Source organism: Poecilia reticulata, chromosome 6, assembly GCF_904066995.2.
Source record: "Poecilia reticulata chromosome 6, P_reticulata-male-v2, whole genome shotgun sequence".
Lineage (NCBI taxonomy): Eukaryota > Metazoa > Chordata > Actinopteri > Cyprinodontiformes > Poeciliidae > Poecilia > Poecilia reticulata.
This window is the reverse complement of record NC_088835.1, coordinates 4,072,721-4,092,851: the sequence shown is the minus strand read 5'-3', so window position 1 is coordinate 4,092,851 and position 20,131 is coordinate 4,072,721. Positions and strand designations below refer to the sequence as shown.

Genomic DNA, 20,131 nt, shown 5'->3' with positions numbered 1-20,131 from the left:
AGATGAAGAGAAGTAAAGAGCTGAGAACCTGATCTTTGAACAGACAGAGACCATAGGTCAGGACAGCCTGGGATGCTTACTGAGGAGCATCCAATGATGATACCAGAGAACCAGGAAGATACTGTGATAGTGCTGCTTGATCTGGTTCCTGTTTCTCCTCCTGTTGTCCCATCCTCTCAGTCTTTTCAGAAGAAGAAAAGACCCAGAAGCACATCTCCAGCTGCCTCTCCTCCCACTGTCTCCCCCCAAAGATCAGCCACATCTGCCTTCATGTCACCTGCTGACCATCCCATCTCCTGAAGTCATAGTGGCCGATAAGAAGAGAAAGCTTAAGTTAAAATGTTATGGAAGGATCCCTTCAAGTGTCAAGTTTGTACCCCAGATTTGCTTTCAGTTTCAGTGGATGGAAATTGCAAGTATTACCATTTAAAGAATGCAGCAAGGTATTGTAAAATGTGTACAATATAACACATCTTTGTATATGTTAGTGATGTTCACTACTTTTGGACTTTAACACTTCATGAAGTGTATTTTATTGCTTGTTTTTCAGACTGGAGGAACAGGCTATATTTCAGGACCTTTTCATAGCCAAGGATGAAAACGTAGGAAAATTTGTGGACTGTATACACAAATCAACCAAAAATGTAAAACTGCAGATTGTATATGTATAATAACAAAAACCTTTTAGCCTGACTGAATTGTATGCATTCTAGATTTTGTGGTGGGCAATGGTCAGCAGCCAGGGAGATCTCTCACAGATCCAGCAGCAAATTGGATGAGGATACTTGGAGCTAGCAGTGTGTATACATGGAGTAAGCACTAAGCAGCACTTTTGTATAAAAGTGCTGCTTAGTGCTCTTAGATAGGGTATGAGATTTTGCATAACCCTTGTTCTTTTCAACAAAGGCTGGTCAACAGACAATCACTTTTTTTCCATGGATGTAACATGCAAGTACTGGACATAACTTGAGAACTAACAAAAAGCTGTCCTGAGCTCCAACACCTGCTTAAAATGAAGCCATTTCTCTCAATTTTCCATGGCAAAGCCCATGAATGTAAGTAAGGAACACTGACCAGGCATTGAATAACCTTGCTGGTACATACTGCATAAACATCTTTGACGCAGTTGATGTTGTTTGTGCATGTTTGTGGAGACACAGATGGACACAAAGCTTGTGCCAAGGCTCATCGCAAGATCAGAAAGGAGAAAACATCTTAGCATCGGCTTTAGAAGATGTTGGTCATTTGAAGACTGATACAGACACAGAAGTTCTGTCTTTGGAAGAGATCCTGTCCGGTGACACAACATTGCCATGGCAGCAATCACACAGTGGTAAGTAAACATACACTAATATGTTTTATACTGTCATCATAGTTGACAGATAATGTGACTAGATACTCCAGATGTTGACCTGAACTTACAAATTTAAACTTTTACTGAGTTGATTTGTCCTTTTCATAAATGCATTTCAGACTCTGTCAGTCTTCACACAAAAACAAGGACAATCAACGACATTAAAGAGACTGGAAGAGGAAAAGAGGATCCTTGTTGATGAACCATCATTGGAAATCTGTCATCCTATGAAGACACTCTAAAGGAGTTTCCCACCTGTTATCGGGAGGGGAATTTAAAAGTAGGTTTTTAAGTAATGCATAAACATACAAAAAGTAAAAGCATCTAAATTTTGTATTTTTATTTATGTTCAACTTTAAAGGTTTGTCCTGTGCCCTAACTGACGAAGGTCCAAGAGGTCTCCAGAGCATCATCCTCAGAGAGCTGCAGCACCAACAGATGAAGCTGCAGGCAACAGAGTATTATCTACAGCAGGGGAGCCCAAAGTGGGTCCTGGAGGTCCGGCATCCTGCGTGTTTTAGTTCTCTCCCTGGTTTAACACACCTGCATCAAATGATGGCTCATCAGAAGGGCTAAGAAGAACATTGACAAGATGAAAAGGTTGTTGCTTCCACCAGAGATTGAACTAAAACATGCAGGATGCAGGAGCCAGAGGACCGACTTTGGGGACCACTGATCTACAGACTTTGTCAGGAGCAGAGAGTGTTACCTTTGGCGACGACTTCAGTAGTGACTGATAATAGTCTGTAATAATTTGTGAATGTACTGCTGCAAAGATCTACACTGGTGTGAGAGTGGAGATCTTTTGTCAGTGACAAATATATACAGTGCTCAAAAAAATAAAGGGAACACTTAAGTGTTCACTTAAGTGTTCCCTTTATTTTTTGAGCACTGTACATATTTATAGTTTGCTCATAAATTACAAAGAGACACCTTACAATCTGTTCTTGTGCTTTCATGTTTCCATATGGCCAGTGTTTTATCTTGTTGATTCTTTTTTTTAAATAGTTAATTTGTTTGTGCCTTTGTACTTTCTAAAAGGGATTACTAGAGCTGTGATTACTTCCACAGGCATGTCACTGAGTGTGTTTCTTTTTCACTTATGTTTCTGCACATCTAGTGTATTTTCTATGTAATAATAAGAGAACTTGTAGTTAATTTAATAGTTTACTATTTTTACTTCAAGTGGAATAATAACACTTGTGCTCATGTTAAGCAGTTAAATGGCTACAGTACTATGTTAAGCAGTCTCAGTGATTCTGTAGTAACTAACATAACTAAGACATATCTTTGGATCTTCTACTTTTATTTTCTTTTTTTATTAATATGTGCAGCTCTGACTTATTTCTTAATAGAAAGAATGCACAAAGTGTGTACTGGTGGAACAATTTCTTATCCTTGGTCAATTGAATGCAGTTCACTTCGTCTGTCAATGTCTTTATTAAAAAGAAATAAGCAAAATAAAATTTCAGTTCTTGTCAAAGTGATTTTTTAATGCGGTATTCAGGTATGATTTTGTTTAATGACATGCATTTATACAAAAATCATAAAGGCATGATTTTATAAACAAAACAGCATCTAATTTATTGGATTCTTCAGGACATTTTCTGTATCTTTCAGCTCATGACAAATCAGTAATGAAGCATATTAAAATGTTGGACGAGCAAGAAGTGGTTCAAGAAATTATCAGGAGAAATAAGTTGTTCAGCTTTTAGATACGCTTTAAGGACTTATGAAAATTAGTTATAATTGCCTACATGGGCCTGGTGTTATTTAAACATGTCTATGTTCAACAGTTGACAGGTGAAAAAGGAAGCTGACTAAGGTTTGGTAGAAAAACTTGCTGTCGATGTCATTTAGTTGAAATGCTTCAGATTTGGACATGACTTCTTTTTTATAATAATAATAATAATAATAATAATAATAATAATAATAATAATAATACATTTTATTTCAAAGGCGCCTTTCTGGCACTCAAGGACACCGTACAAGCGTAAAAAATAGTGACAGAAACAAATAAAATATAACAATTAAAAATAGATAGAAATAAATAAAACAAAACAATGTATCTATATAAAATCTATGTAAAATCAATTGTGTCGTGGAAAAGGCAGATCTAAAAAGGTGTGTTTTGAGTTCGGTTTTAAAATGTGATAATGACTTTATGTTTCTAAGGTATGGTGGTAATGAGTTCCATAGTTGGGGAGCAGAGCGACTGAAAGCTCTGCTCCCCATGGTGGTGAGACGGGCAGAGGGGACAGTGACATGGATAGAGGAGGATGATCTGAGGGAGCGAGAGGGAATGGCAATATGAATAAGATTTGAAAGATATGGTGGGGAGAGATTGTAAAGGGCCTTGAAAGTGTACAGAAGAATTTTGTATTATATGCGGAACTTGGTGGGCAGCCAATGGAGTCTTTGCAGGACAGGAGTGATGTGGTGCATGGATGGGGTTTTGGTAATGATACGGGCAGCTGAATTCTGGACCAGTTGGAGCTTATGAAGAGATTTCTGGGTGAGACCAAACAGAAGGGAGTTGCAGTAGTCCAGGCGTGATGTCACAAGACAGTGAACAAGGATGGCAGTGGAATGGGGAGTAAGGGAGGGGCGGAGGCGGTTGATGTTGCGTAGGTGAAAACAGAGGGTTCCAACTTAGTGAAATAATCTTTATTAAATGTACAACATTAACTTGGTATTTGGATGCATTTACAAAACAAAAGGGGGAGACCTCTATTTCACCTACAATAATTAGATGGACACAACTTAACTTACATTCTCTTTAGGCCTTTTCTCTGCAAGCTTAATGAAATGATGAAATAAACCACAGAGGCCTGAGACACCATCAGGCTAATCAATCTTTTCCCACCAGAGCAGATTTAGAGTCGGGCTACAGAGCTCAATTCTAGAGAAAATGCATCTTTAAACCAATACTTTCATAAAGCATTTGAAGATTAAGCCATCTCTACCCCTAGCCCCCATCTAACCCTAGATCGTTTTATACAGTTTAACATAGTGCTTTTCTCGTAGAGAAACACTATGTCAATCAAACATAATTTAGATTACTATGCTAACATAGTTTAAATTACAGTAGACTCAAACTGATTCAATATTAATTTACTAAACTGTAATGTTGAATGACTTCAATCTGGGTTTTCTTTCACTGGGCATACATACACAAAATAAGCTGCAAACTTTAACTTTGCAGCTTAAAGTTTTGAATAGCATGTTTAACAGGTAAACATGCTATTCAAAATACTTCTCCATAAAGCTTTTTTTATGTGTAAATACTGATCACACTGAATAAAACACATAACAAATAGCTTCACACAGTTCTGTAAGTGTGTAGGAAACGAATCTTTTACACAGTTTAACCTTGTGTCATGCCTTAAAGACAACACACAGGGCAAACTTGACCAGCCTACAATGACGACCAGCGTGTCAGGCAAAAAGTCTTTATGAATCCTATTCTGACTCTTTCTGTATCAAACTAACAGTTTCACTACATTTTGAAGTAACATTTCTGAGTGTATCGTTGTCCTTGATCTTATTTGGCAACAAATACGGTTGTCATTTTATTGAAAACCTTATTACCCTCCACCTCCCACAACGTGCTGACAGCGTTCCTTTCTTCTCTCAATCAGTCTGCCGTACGATGGCTGCGTTCCATTTCAGATTCCCGCCGATCAGCCGTACAATAATTTCTAGAACTAACAATGCGGAGCTGGAATGCTTATAAAAATATTTTGTGTGGTTTATGATAATACATTATGGAAGATCAAGTTTGAAACATGTATTCCATCCAGCTTATGTATATATATATATATATATATATATATATATATATATATATATATATATATATATATATATATATATATATATATATATGCAAATTTATATTTTTGTGTTCTTCAAAATCGTGTATGGCATTTGTGCATTTCTGACATAGGTTTATTAAAAATGTGTTGTTCTAATACAGTCAGTTGATCTGGACATTACAATGTATTTTTTTTATCATGCTCTTCATCAATAACTTCACTTCAAGTTGCTGTGTTTAAAAATAAATGTACTGCATTTGAAAGCAATTTTATTATAGCATTTTGCAAATAGTCTTGATTGACAAAATCCATGACACAAAAAAGATCATATTAAAATAGCTTTTTGAGATTTAAAAAACACTTCCATTTAGTTATATTGAAATCAAGTTGTGCTTATTTTGTTATGTATTTTATAGACTTTACTTTGTACATCCACATCAACATTAAAAACACTCAAAAAGAAATGTGTACAATGCTATGCTTAAAGTTTTTACGACTTTAGGTCATATTTACTGAGCAAAATCTACAAACAATTCTGTTGTAGTTAACACTCTGTTGCCTGCAGCTTCATCTGTTGGTGCTGCAGCTCTCTGAGGATGATGCTCTGGAGACCTCTTGGACCTTCGTCAGTTAGGGCACAGGACAAACCTTTAAAGTTGAACATAAATAAAAATACAAAATTTAGATGCTTTTACTTTTTGTATGTTTATGCATTACTTAAAAACCTACTTTTAAATTCCCCTCCCGATAACAGGTGGGAAACTCCTTTAGAGTGTCTTCATAGGATGACAGATTTCCAATGATGGTTCATCAACAAGGATCCTCTTTTCCTCTTCCAGTCTCTTTAATGTCGTTGATTGTCCTTGTTTTTGTGTGAAGACTGACAGAGTCTGAAATGCATTTATGAAAAGGACAAATCAACTCAGTAAAAGTTTAAATTTGTAAGTTCAGGTCAACATCTGGAGTATCTAGTCACATTATCTGTCAACTATGATGACAGTATAAAACATATTAGTGTATGTTTACTTACCACTGTGTGATTGCTGCCATGGCAATGTTGTGTCACCGGACAGGATCTCTTCCAAAGACAGAACTTCTGTGTCTGTATCAGTCTTCAAGTGACCAACATCTTCTAAAGCCGATGCTAAGATGTTTTCTCCTTTCTGATCTTGCGATGAGCCTTGGCACAAGCTTTGTGTCCATCTGTATCTCCACAAACATGCACAAACAACATCAACTGCGTCAAAGATGTTTATGCAGTGTGTACCAGCAAGGTTATTCAATGCCTGGTCAGTGTTCCTTACTTACATTCATGGGCTTTGCCATGGAAAATTGAGAGAAATGGCTTCATTTTAAGCAGGTGTTGGAGCTCAGGACAGCTTTTTGTTAGTTCTCAAGTTATGTCCAGTACTTGCATGTTACATCCATGGAAAAAAAGTGATTGTCTGTTGACCAGCCTTTGTTGAAAAGAACAAGGGTTATGCAAAATCTCATACCCTATCTAAGAGCACTAAGCAGCACTTTTATACAAAAGTGCTGCTTAGTGCTTACTCCATGTATACACACTGCTAGCTCCAAGTATCCTCATCCAATTTGCTGCTGGATCTGTGAGAGATCTCCCTGGCTGCTGACCATTGCCCACCACAAAATCTAGAATGCATACAATTCAGTCAGGCTAAAAGGTTTTTGTTGTTATACATATACAATCTGCAGTTTTACATTTTTGGTTGATTTGTGTATACAGTCCACAAATTTTCCTACGTTTTCATCCTTGGCTATGAAAAGGTCCTGAAATATAGCCTGTTCCTCCAGTCTGAAAAACAAGCAATAAAATACACTTCATGAAGTGTTAAAGTCCAAAAGTAGTGAACATCACTAACATATACAAAGATGTGTTATATTGTACACATTTTACAATACCTTGCTGCATTCTTTAAATGGTAATACTTGCAATTTCCATCCACTGAAACTGAAAGCAAATCTGGGGTACAAACTTGACACTTGAAGGGATCCTTCCATAACATTTTAACTTAAGCTTTCTCTTCTTATCGGCCACTATGACTTCAGGAGATGGGATGGTCAGCAGGTGACATGAAGGCAGATGTGGCTGATCTTTGGGGGGAGACAGTGGGAGGAGAGGCAGCTGGAGATGTGCTTCTGGGTCTTTTCTTCTTCTGAAAAGACTGAGAGGATGGGACAACAGGAGGAGAAACAGGAACCAGATCAAGCAGCACTATCACAGTATCTTCCTGGTTCTCTGGTATCATCATTGGATGCTCCTCAGTAAGCATCCCAGGCTGTCCTGACCTATGGTCTCTGTCTGTTCAAAGATCAGGTTCTCAGCTCTTTACTTCTCTTCATCTGGCTTTCAACAGCAATAAATAACATAGACAGGAGGAAAGAAATGTGCCTGTACTGATGCAAGTTCATTTTTAATTCAAGTAAATGACCTAGCTGCAATCTGTGTATTCAGTGAGGGTTCATAAACAAAACTTTAAAGATCATCACAGCCTAGGGGCACTGATGTTTTTAGCAACCCTCCAATTTTACAAAGTGGCAACAACAAGCATGACTATAAATACTATTAGGTGACTTTAGCACTGCTAATTAAACGTATTAAGCACAGGTACAGTGTACAGGTACAATTAGCCTCCAAGAGGCTAATTTAGCTAGCTTCCACCGTATATTCTCCGGCAAAAAAAATGTTACAAACGTGTCTTCAACCATTCGCATCGCAGTCCTACTGCCATTAAATCCTAAAACTACGATCAGTAACTTTATAACGTAACACTTTGGAGTTATTTTTGGTTTTAGAGTACAAAAACATTTTGACAGGTGCAGATTTTTACTCACCGGAGTGTAAGTGTCGTATATGATGACGTCAGCTTATTCTTCTTCTTGGGTTTTTGTCCCTATTTTTGTTATTTCAATAAAAAATATTAAACGTTTACAAAACAGTTTGCATGCAATCACAAGAAAATACATTTACATTTTTCTTAAATTTATTTGGTGTAAATCATTGATATCATACTCAAAAATAATTGGTAAATAAAAAAAGGCTTTTAAATCAAGTTACAACCACAACAAAAACCCTCCGGTTTTATATTTTACCGAGTTATTTTTAAATACCGAATTAAAGTCCTTTGACCGATACGTCTGACATGTATTTGTAGTAAATATTCTTAATATCCTGTTCAAACTAGCACATAAATTGTAAATAAAGGTTTTTAAAAAAATAGAATAGACTCGTCATCTTATTCGTTCCTAGATCGTCAGTTTCGGACGCTTAGGGATCCGTACAGCATTCAATGAGAGAACCCTTCTCGTCACATATTGACGTTTGGGCAGGTTCCCTCGGCGTCAACATGTGACGCTGAGGGAACCTGCCGCTGAGGGAACCTGACGCTGAGGGAACCTGACGCTGAGGGAACCTGACGCTGAGGGAACCTGACGCTGAGGGAACGTGACGCTGAGGGAACCTGACGCTGAGGGAACGTCATGCTGAGGGAACCTGACGCTGAGGGAACGTGACGCTGAGGGAACGTGACGCTGAGGGAACCTGACGCTGAGGGAACCTGACGCTGAGGGAACGTCATGCTGAGGGAACCTGACGCTGAGGGAACGTCATGCTGAGGAAACCTGACGCTGAGGGAACGTGACGCTGAGGGAACGTGACGCTGAGGGAACGTCATGCTGAGGGAACCTGACGCTGAGGGAACCTGACGCTGAGGGAACCTGACGCTGAGGGAACGTCATGCTGAGGGAACCTGACGCTGAGGGAACGTGACGCTGAGGGAACGTGACGCTGAGGGAACCTGACGCTGAGGGAACGTCATGCTGAGGGAACCTGACGCTGAGGGAACCTGACGCTGAGGGAACCTGACGCTGAGGGAACGTCATGCTGAGGGAACGTGACGCTGAGGGAACCTGACGCTGAGGGAACGTGACGCTGAGGGAACGTGACGCTGAGGGAACCTGACGCTGAGGGAACGTCATGCTGAGGGAACCTGACGCTGAGGGAACCTGACGCTGAGGGAACGTGACGCTGAGGGAACCTGACGCTGAGGGAACCTGACGCTGAGGGAACCTGACGCTGAGGGAACCTGACGCTGAGGGAACCTGATGCTGAGGGAACCTGACGCTGAGGGAACCTGACGCTGAGGGAACCTGACGCTGAGGGAACGTCATGCTGAGGGAACCTGACGGTGAGGGAACCTGACGGTGAGGGAACCTGACGCTGAGGGAACCTGACGCTGAGGGAACGTCATGCTGAGGGAACCTGACGCTGAGGGAACGTGACGCTGAGGGAACGTGACGCTGAGGGAACGTGACGCTGAGGGAACGTCATGCTGAGGGAACCTGACGCTGAGGGAACCTGACGCTGAGGGAACCTGACGCTGAGGGAACGTCATGCTGAGGGAACCTGACGCTGAGGGAACGTCATGCTGAGGGAACCTGACGCTGAGGGAACGTGACGCTGAGGGAACGTCATGCTGAGGGAACCTGACGCTGAGGGAACCTGACGCTGAGGGAACGTCATGCTGAGGGAACCTGACGCTGAGGGAACGTGACGCTGAGGGAACCTGATGCTGAGGGAACCTGACGCTGAGGGAACCTGACGCTGAGGGAACCTGACGCTGAGGGAACCTGACGCTGAGGGAACCTGACGCTGAGGGAACCTGACGCTGAGGGAACCTGACGCTGAGGGAAACTGATGCTGAGGGAACCTGATGCTGAGGGAACCTGACGCTGAGGGAACGTCATGCTGAGGGAACCTGACGCTGAGGGAAACTGATGCTGAGGGAACCTGATGCTGAGGGAACCTGACGCTGAGGGAACCTGACGCTGAGGGAACGTCATGCTGAGGGAACCTGACGCTGAGGGAACCTGACGCTGAGGGAAACTGATGCTGAGGGAACCTGATGCTGAGGGAACCTGCCCAAACGTCAATATGTGACGAGTTGGGAGTGAGAATGTGTTGATATATTGAATGTAATAAAAGTGTCACTAATGAAGGGGAAAAAACTCAACCCAGACTTTAAGTTTAGTGTCTGGTTCACAGAGTATGAAGTTAAATTTGTTTCCCAATTATTCAATGAAAAAAAAAAAACTAACCTCATTAAGTAAAATAAAATTGTAATCAAAACTTTTGGAATTGTAATGATTTGTTTTAAAAAAAACAAATCGTTTTGTTTAAAAAACTTTTTAATTAAATAACTAATTTTTGTCTTGTGAACATAAAAAGTTATTTGCCAAACATAAACATTTATTTGCACACATCATAAATCTTTTGTTGTAATTTTGGGCCCTGCTCACGACTCATGTGAGAATCACAAGCAAAACTTTGATGCTCACAAACAAAACCTTAGAATATTAAGAAAAAAAATTCTGACATGCACAAATAAGTTTGTTTTGCAAAAAAAAATCACTTCATGAGACAAATGTGTGATTTAAATGTTTAAAAAAGTTTTGTTAAGCAAAACTCAGTAGGCTTTTGTCATGATGGCATTCATTAACAATTAAATATTTGCTTTTTTTTTTTTCTTTTTTTTTCTGCAGTTCCACATTCAAGTTTGATGCAGCTCTGCTTTCCTGAATGGACCGTCTTCATCTCCACTGCAGCAAACAGGCAGCTCTGTTTTATAGATTACTGTACACTAAAGTCTTGCATTGAGCCCTTGTTTATATTTTTAATAGCGTAATTATGTAAAGACAAAATTTGTCTGGTGGTCCAGCTCTGATTTACATATCAAGATAAAGCTAAATTGTGGGTTTGAATATTGCAATATTTTCCTATGACAAAATAGACCTACAGAAAGAAATTACTAATATCTTACATATGCATAGTGTCATGAAATCTGGAATAAGCATGTGAGATCTGTCCAGGTACACGCAGAAAACGGAATAAAGGTCTGGGAAATAACAGTAAGCCTTGTATAATGATTTAATGATGATTATGGTTTATAACAGGTTTAAAGTAAAAATACACATGCCAATAAAGAAATGTCTTTAATGCATGATCTGTAATTTTAATCAGTTGATTTTATTACATTATGGAAATTGAGGTTTGAACAACTTGATTGTTGTATAATAATCATTGATTATTAAAGATTAAGGATAATGAGTGAGGAAGAAACATACGGAAGTAAAATGTCGACAAAGTAAAACATTCCTGAGCGGGGGCGATGGGTGCAGCATAATCAGAGCGCAACACCTCCCCCCCCTTCTCTCTCACTCTACTTCCTCTTCTCAGAGGAGGGAGATGTGCAGCCAGCTCTCATCTAACGGGTAATTTGAGTTTTCTAAATCTGATGGGATTTTACCCTGTTCAGAACTGAGTAAACTCTGTTTAAGCTGGCATCGAGAAAGACTAGCCTGGTTTCTAACGACCTCCATCCAGATGTCCCACCTTCTTCACCCTGTGAATTAACCAGATTGAGCAGCCAGCAACCAGCTAGCTTCACAGAGGTCACCTGGTAACGGTCGCTCTTTCTCTTTATTACAACTTGCACTTGTTACTGAACAGGTTGGTTTTAGTGACTCGGGCGAGTCCCAAGGGTGTTTTAGTTTTGGCTAAAAGCAACCTATAAAACATTTCTACTTTTTCCTCCCAGAATCAAACTTCATAGCTATTTTATGACCATTAAAGAACTTTAATGTGACTCATTAATTGAATGTCCACAACGTCTTTTAGATTTTCTTAATATTAATTATTTTATTAGTAAGGCAATTTTGCAAGGGTCAGTACAGCTTAATTCAGTAGCAGAAATAATCAAATAAGTAAAATCAATAATCTAGCCTATCTTTCCCTAATGCTGACACTGAGAACTAAAAAAGGGAAACTTTGAGAGAGACGGACAGAGTTTGGCATCTTGAACCCCAGAACTGTCCTGATGATGAAGAAGGTGTTGCAGCAGCAGGAGGTTCCCAGTACAGGAAGAGTACTGACTTAGAGCAGCAGGTCTCGGGCCTCAGGGTGACTTCCTCATGCACGTAGCGGTCCTCAGCTTCTTGTCTTGCAGCTCTGTAGCTCCCTTCTCCTCGTCTCACGATCTTCCTGGTCCATCGAGATGTAGACGAGCTGGTCTCATGGGAGGAACACACCAGTTCTTCCTCTTTTGCCTTTGTTCTTTGTCTTTGGGGGTCTGAACCCAGCTGATGAGAGAAGTGCGATTTGAAGCCACATGTTGCGGGGCTAACGGGTTGGTCCCCATGTGCAGAACAGTCTCCGGCTCTGTGGCCCCGGCTCTTCTTCAGCTGCAGAGTTCTTTGTCCATCTCGATCTTGGCTCCAAGCTGCCTGAAGGATCCAACCAAAGGTTCCTCTGTTGCACCCACCTTATAAAGGGTTTATCCACCTTTTGGTGTGTTTGCATTGGCTAGCTTTGTTGCTGTGCCTGTTTCATTGGCTGACTGCTTGGACAGATGATCTCATATCCATCACCTTGGAGACATTATGACCTGATGTCTGTTCTCTTTTCTTAGAAAAGTTGAAGTTTAGCAATAAGGCCTTAGTCACCTCCGCTCTCCTATCAGTTCCTCTTTTCCCCTGACCTTCCACCTACCATCTACCTTCAACACAACATCAGTGACCTTTAATTACAGTTACAACATTTTACACCTTTTCAAGTTCAATGTCAAAATCACATTTATAACCTTTTAGTTTCTTTGATTTAACATTCATTTATAATGTTATAATAACCACAACTTATTAGTTACTCTTATTACAATCATAATGTGAGTTATTACAGACATTTCTGAAAAGAAACCAATAATAATCCATTATTGTAATTATCTGATACCATGTTACAGTCACTTGTTTTACCTTTAAGTACTTCCACAAGTGTGAGAGTAAGTGTAAATATTCTTATAATCAAATCAACATCAACCACTGGTTAAACCAATATTAATTATTGGCATAATTATAAGTCATTATTTTAAGTATTTTACTCTGGGTTTTATCCAATCTCTCAAAATGTTTAGATTTTATTCTTTAAAAACCTTTAATGCTTTAAAATAAGGAATGGTCTAAATTATTTTTATACTGATGCAGGCTGGAAACTTCCCCTTTTCTTCAGGAAACCAGCTCTTCCTGTTCCATGACTCTCTTTCTGCCTGACTATGATTTTTTATAATTAAATAGAAAAAAGTAGAATTAAAGCAAAGTTTGCAGGACACAATAACAACAAACACAACCAGATTCATTTTATTACTGTCTGACTCTACTGTTGGGTCTTGATGTCACCTGTGTAATCAATTTTAAGGTAAATTTATTTATTATTACTATTAAACTAAAATCTCCAGCATGGGGAAGTGGGATGAGCTCGACTTTTCTCGACAATAGTTGTATGCTCTATGTAGAGATTCACCTTAGCTTTGATTGTATATCTCACAGTTTTGTAATTTATCATTGTTTATTAAACTCTGAAAGCTGAGAGGCTTTGTTAATATTCTGTCCTAGAATGAGGTTAGATGGGCACTTTTTTGTTGTTGAGCACCTGCCCCTGTAGTGGCCTCTGCACGGCCCTGATAATAAACTAAACCAGGAAAAGATCATTCAAACCCAGAAAACTACAGACCAATAGCTTTAACATCAAATCTATGTAAAATAATGGAAAAAATTATTAATAATAGACTAGTATATTATTTAAATAGTAAAGGATATATGTCAAAATATTAAAGTGGTTTTCGAAAAGGGAGGAGTACAAACGATCCAACGTTATGTTTAGAGCATGAAGTTAGAAGAGCTCAAGTAAATAAAGAAAATGTAGTGGCTGTATTTTTTGATATAGAAAAGGCATATGACATGATGAGGGATTATTAATTAAATTATACAAGTTGGATGTTAAAGGGAGAATATTTAAATGGATTAAAGACTTTTTAACAAACAGGAAAATACAAGTTAGAATAGGAGAAGTTATCTCAGAAAAATATGTAGTAGAAAATGGAACTACACAGGGGAGTATTATAAGTCCATTACTGTTTTCAATTTTGATAAATGACGTATTTAAAGAAATTGGAAAAGACACGGGTTGTTCACTTTTTGCTGATGATGGAGCTGTTTGGAAAAGAGGGAAAAACTTTGATTTTATTGTTAAAAAATTACAAGAGGTTATTATTGAAATAGAGAAATGGGCGTTGCAGAGGGGATTCAAGTTCTCAGATGATAAAACGAAAGTAATGATATTTACTCAGAAAAAATAAACAAGGAAATAAAATTGAAATTATATAAACAAGAGTTAGAGCAGGTAAAGTGTATACATTTTTTAGGGTTTGATGAAAAATTAAAATGGCAAATACATATTCAAAAAATTGTTGATAAATGTAAGAAAATGTTGAATATTTTGAGATGTTTGGCTGGCAGATGGACAATCATTAAAACAGATTTACACAGGATAAGATCCAACATAGACTTTGGTTGTTTAGTTTACGGTTCAGCAGCTAAAACACATCTGGCTAAATTAGACATTATCCTTCATCAGGCACTAAGATTATGAACTGGAGCATTTAAAACCAACAGCAGCTTTAGAAATAGAAATGGGAGAAATGCCGTTAGATTTAAGAAGAACAAAATTAGAAATGAATTATTGGTTAAATTTGCAAGGAAATAACGGTGATCATCCAACTCTGAAAATTTTAAATCCATGTTGGGAAAAAGAAAAGAAAGAAATGAAGAGTTTTGGATGGACAATTGAAAATAAAATAAAATTTTTTTAAATGAATAGTTTAGAAATTAGTCAACCACCAATATCAATTATACCACCCTGGATTCTACCAGAAGCAACAGTAGATATGTCAATAATGGAAAAGAAACAAGATAAATCATACATTGTAGATTTAGTACAATTATATTTAAATAATTATTATCAATATGTTCAAATTTATACTGATGCATCAAAAATAACTGGGAAAATAGGAATAGCGTTTGTAGAACCAGAATTCAATATAAAAATAGGAAAACGAATTACAGATGGATTATCAGTAAACACAGGAGAAATGTTGGCAATATTATTATTAGCTTTACAATGTGTAGAAGACATAAAACCATTAAAAACGATAAAATGTTCAGATTCAAGCTCTGCATTATTAAGTTTAAAAAATAATCAAACAGACAGTAGGATGGACATTTTATTAGAAATATTTCATACATTATTCAGAATACAAAACATGGTTTAATAGTTATATTTGTGTGGGTTCCAGTGCATATTGGAGTAGATGGAAACGAGACGGCAGATAAAATGGTAAACAGGGCCATTAAAAATCCTATTAGTTACAGTTAAAATAAGTAAATCTGAAGGAAAGAGTATTGTTAAAGAGAAACTGATGAAAGTTTGGCAAAAAAGGTGGGATGAAGATAAAACAGGAAGATGGTTTTATAAAATTCAGAAGAATGTAGGAGAAAGAAGAAATGGAAGAAAAAACAGAAAGGAGGAAAGAGTGATAACAGGGTTAAGATTTGGACATTAGGACTTTAATTATACACTTTTTAAAATTCAAAAACATAAAACTGGCAAATGTGATTATTGTGATAAATATGAAACCATAGAGCACGTTATATTAGAATGCCATAAATATGAAATAGAGAGAAGATATATGAAGAGAGAGTTTGAAAGTATTAAGGAGAAAGTTGATTTATTAGATATATTGAGGAAGAATTTAGGGAGTAAACATATGCAAATTATTTGATTTCTAAAGAAAACTAAATTATTTCATAGAATTTAATTATAGTAAGTGTGTTAGTGAATGAAGGCATGATATAGAAAGTTGTGCACAAGTATGTATGTTTTTACGTGTGAATGTATGATTAGATAGAATTTCTGGCAGAATATATGTATATAAAGATCAGGATAAATATTTAAACCATCACGAACCACACTCCATACCAGTAAGTGGCGGTAATGCTACTAAAAGTTTCTTGCCAACCGCCATAAAACCGACAAGAAGAAGAAGAAAATTTTTTCATTTTTTATTCATGGCTGTGTTTTTAGGCCAGACTGTGAGAGAGCCGACTCCCTTGGCTGAGAAGCAACCCCACACATGAATGGTTTCAGGATGCTTTACAGTTGGCATGAGACAAGACTGGTGGTAGCGCTCACCTCGTCTTCTCCAAACAAGCTGTTTTCCAGATGTCCCAAACAATCGGAAAGGGGATTCATCAGAGAAAATGACTTTACCCCAGTCCTCAGCAGTCCACTCCCTGTACCTTTTGCAGAGTATCAGTCTGTCCCTGATGTTTTTCCTGGAGAGAAGTGGCTTCTTTGCTGCCCTCCTTGAGACCAGGTCTTGCTCCAAGAGTCTCCATCTCACAGTGCGTGCAGATGCACTCACACCTGCCTGCTGCCATTCCTGAGCAAGCTCTGCACTGCTGGTAGCCCGATCCATCCCGCAGCTGACACACTTTTAAGAGACGGTCCTGGCGCTTGCTGGTCTTTCTTGGGCGCCCTGGAGCCTTTTTGGCAACAATGGAACCTCTCTCCTTGAAGTTCTTGATGATGTGATAGATTGTTGACTGAGGTGAATCTTTGTAGCTGCGATACTCTTCCCTGTTAGGCCATTGTTGTGCAGTGCAATGATGATTGCACATGTTTCTTTAGAGATAACCATGGTTCACAGAGAGAAACAATGATGCCAAGCACCAGCCTCTTTTTAAAGTGTCCAGTGGTGTCATTCTTACTTAATCATGACAGATTGATCTCCAGCCCTGTCCTCATCAACACCCACACCTGTGTTAATGGAGCTGAAACCATGTTAGCTGGTCCTTTTAAGGCTGCAATGAAGTTGAAATGTGTTTTGGGGGATAAAGTTCATTTTCTGTGCAAATATTGACTTTGCAATTAATTGCTGTTAAGCTGTTCACTCTTTATAACATTCTGGAGTTTATGCAAATTGCCATTATAAAAACTGCAGTAGACGTTGTAAAAATTAACATTTGAATCATTCTCAAAACTTTTGGCCATGACTGTAGTTTACTGCAACTAGCTCCACCAGTAACTACACGTAGAAACCGCAACAAGCATGTGTGGCCATCCTGTTAGGTGTCCTGCATTTCCAATTCCAGCTTCCGATTCGGGAAATGGCTAATGGGTGATTTCACCTAATTTTTCACAACCTTCCGCATCTTTAACCTACTCTAGTTAAGAAACTACAACACCTAGACACTTCAAACCTGGACAGGATTATTCTGCTATAATAGCAGAATCAGTGGTGTGAAGTAACGAAGTACAAGTATGTCGTTACTGTACTTAAGTACAATTTTCGTGTTTCTGTACTTTACTTAAGTAGATTTCATAATGGGTACTTTCTACTTTTACTCCACTACATTTTACAGTAAGTATCTGTACTTTCTACTTCACTACATTTCTACAAAAGTGTCTCGTTACATCCAAGTCGCATTGCTTTTTTTCCGTTAAAATGTGAAGTTCATGGACTTAAGGTGGCGTCAGTAATATAATAGCTGCATAAATTGATATGGCGACATGTAAAATCTGCAGCTCTTTGCTTTCACAGACGGTGGGGACTTCATCCAACTTTTAGCGTCACTTGGAAGGAAAGCTTAAAGAAAGGTAAGCTCTGTGGGCGTGATGCTAGCAAAGCTAGCTGTACATAGACACATGTTGCATCTGCGATGAAATAAAGTTGTCACTCATGCGCTAAATTATTGTGTGGAGGTGTTGACTGAGGTCAACTGAGGTGTCCAAATATGGAACAAAGCTGTGACCAAAGTCTGCATGGACCTTACCACAGGGCCCGCCTTTCATTGGCTAATGCCCATTTTACGTCACAGCGCAGCTATCACGTGGGTTACCGGCTCACAAACTCATGCTAATGTACATTGTGGACTACCAGACCGACAGAAAGTTTTTGCGTCAGGACTTGAAAAAAAATGGTTCTCCACCGTCAGTGGGGTACCTGTACAGGCGATGTCAGGTATCCTGATTGTGTTTGTGGAACTAAAATTCACAAATTTCCAAAATCTGAAAGGGTAAGTCTTCCTTGGATCAAAGCTTGTGCATGACCGCATTTGCAGCTCAACCGTCGTAGGATCAATAAGAACAAAGTGTCTGCTGGCGTAAGTATTATTGCTTTGCTTTCCTTGTGTTTAGTGAATGAAAAAAAATAGTCAATAATAAACACATCCATTATGAAAACCTTTTAGCCAAGTACAGCATAATGGCAGTACTGATACAACTTCTACATCCTGAAGCCTGTTTGTTACAGCCTTACGTTAGCTGAACAGATCAATATGCAATGTGTACCGTAACTGACATACATTAAAGATTTTATTTCACCTGAAAAGGCTTTTTACTAAACTGTAATCGTGTTAGCCACACTAACTTTTACTAAACTGTAATCGTGTTAACCACGCTAGCTTTTACTAAACTGTAATCGTGTTAGCCACGCTAGGACCGAGTACAGTGTATAAGTCCTAGGCACATTCGAACCCTCAAAACCATGAATGTCCGACTTACCCAGCCTTGCAAGAACAATAGCCATCAGTGATCTTGTCCACAGCTATATTTATGCTGAGGGTCTGAGGATCTGCTGTTTTCCTCATCGACTGGTAGCATTTAGCTGCAACTCGCACAATGTTAGAGGCATCGCGTGGCTAAAACATCTTGATGTTGTCCAAAAAAGATGACATGAACTTGTTGGTTCCCTTGTCCATTGTCGTGGCTGATATTTTGTGAAAATCTGGCAGAAATGCTAAACTAATTGACACAGAAATACTCTGCAGAGTCAGTCGAAACGAAAAATCCCATAGAAGCTAAGCTCTGTGAGGAGGTTAATGTGAGACATGAAGTCACGTGGGACTTTCGAGGAGCGTTTCTGAGCGGAGCTTGGTAAGGTCCGTGGATATGACATTCAGGAGCAATCCAATTCTTCTGAACGGATCTTTACTGATTATATTTAATTCAGCTCAAAGTATTTAATATCAAGGTGTTTTATGGGAATGTGGATCTTTCAGATCAATTTGAGAAGCAATTTTGGTAGGTAAAACTTTGTGTCACGTAGCGTGGGGTGCTGGTCTTGGTCTTGACTTGGTACATTGGGTAGGTGGTCTTGACTACAACTCTGCTACGTGGCTCCTCGTTTGCATGTCCTCCCCAACCCACCTTCTTTCACCCTTTCTGTTGGATTTCTTTCAAAATAAAAGCCACTAGTGGCAAAAAAATGTGAAGTTCGTGCTATGTTAGGACAGGAGACAAGATGTTTCCATCTCTGATATTATGATGCAGAGAATCATATCTAAATCTAAACTATGTTACAGAGTAAACATAATAAAAACATGCTTTATCTGTGGCATTGTTCATTAAAATGGCACATTTCTAATGTATTAAAATTAAATACGATCGGTTCACTTAATGATATTGTATTAGGGATTAGGTATTATTCAGCAAGTACTTTTAATACTTAAGTATTTTTAAAAGCCAGTACTTTTTTACTTTTACTTAAGTACAAATGTTAATGTGGTAGTTTTACTTTTACTAAGAGGCTTTACTTGAGTACATTTTTGTGTATTTGTACTTTTACTTAAGTAAATTTTTTGAGTATTTTCTCCACCACTGAGCAGAATATTTAAAACAATAAAGGTTGATTTCACCATTTCTTTTGGATCTTGGACACACTAGAACTGCTCCAGTTCCAAACCTAAACACCTAGAAACTTCAAACCTGGACTTTATTATTCTGCCCTAATAGCAGAATACTTGAAACCATGTTTGGGCTTTGTGAAACTTTTTTCTCATTTGTGAAACTTCAATAAAAGTTGATTTCAGCACTTTTTTTTTACTACACGTTTGGGCCTGCCAGGTCTGACCGGCTTCCTCCCCCACCACCGGAGCCAACTCACCACCAGGTAGTGGTCAGTGGACAGCTCCGCACCTCTCTTCACCCAAGTGTCCAAGACATACGGCCGCAAATCCGATGAGACGATGACAAAGTCAATCATCGAACTGCGGC

General features: G+C 38.6%; 1 long non-coding RNA gene across 3 annotated transcripts; it reads right to left on the bottom strand.

The window, feature by feature from the left end:
* Positions 1-5,424: 5,424 nt before the first annotated feature.
* LOC145551907 (uncharacterized) lies at positions 5,425-8,775 on the bottom strand. 3 transcript variants are annotated; one of them, XR_014087778.1, is made up of 7 exons: positions 8,026-8,775; positions 7,093-7,355; positions 6,892-6,985; positions 6,481-6,822; positions 6,203-6,381; positions 5,902-6,062; positions 5,425-5,820 (listed from the first exon to the last, which is right to left on the bottom strand). It is a non-coding gene; the product is annotated as an uncharacterized LOC145551907 (long non-coding RNA). The 3 variants fall into 3 exon arrangements; XR_014087779.1 differs by having other exon boundaries at positions 6,203-6,375; positions 7,093-8,769; XR_014087777.1 differs by having other exon boundaries at positions 7,093-8,766.
* Between the last annotated feature and the right edge of the window lie 11,356 nt (positions 8,776-20,131).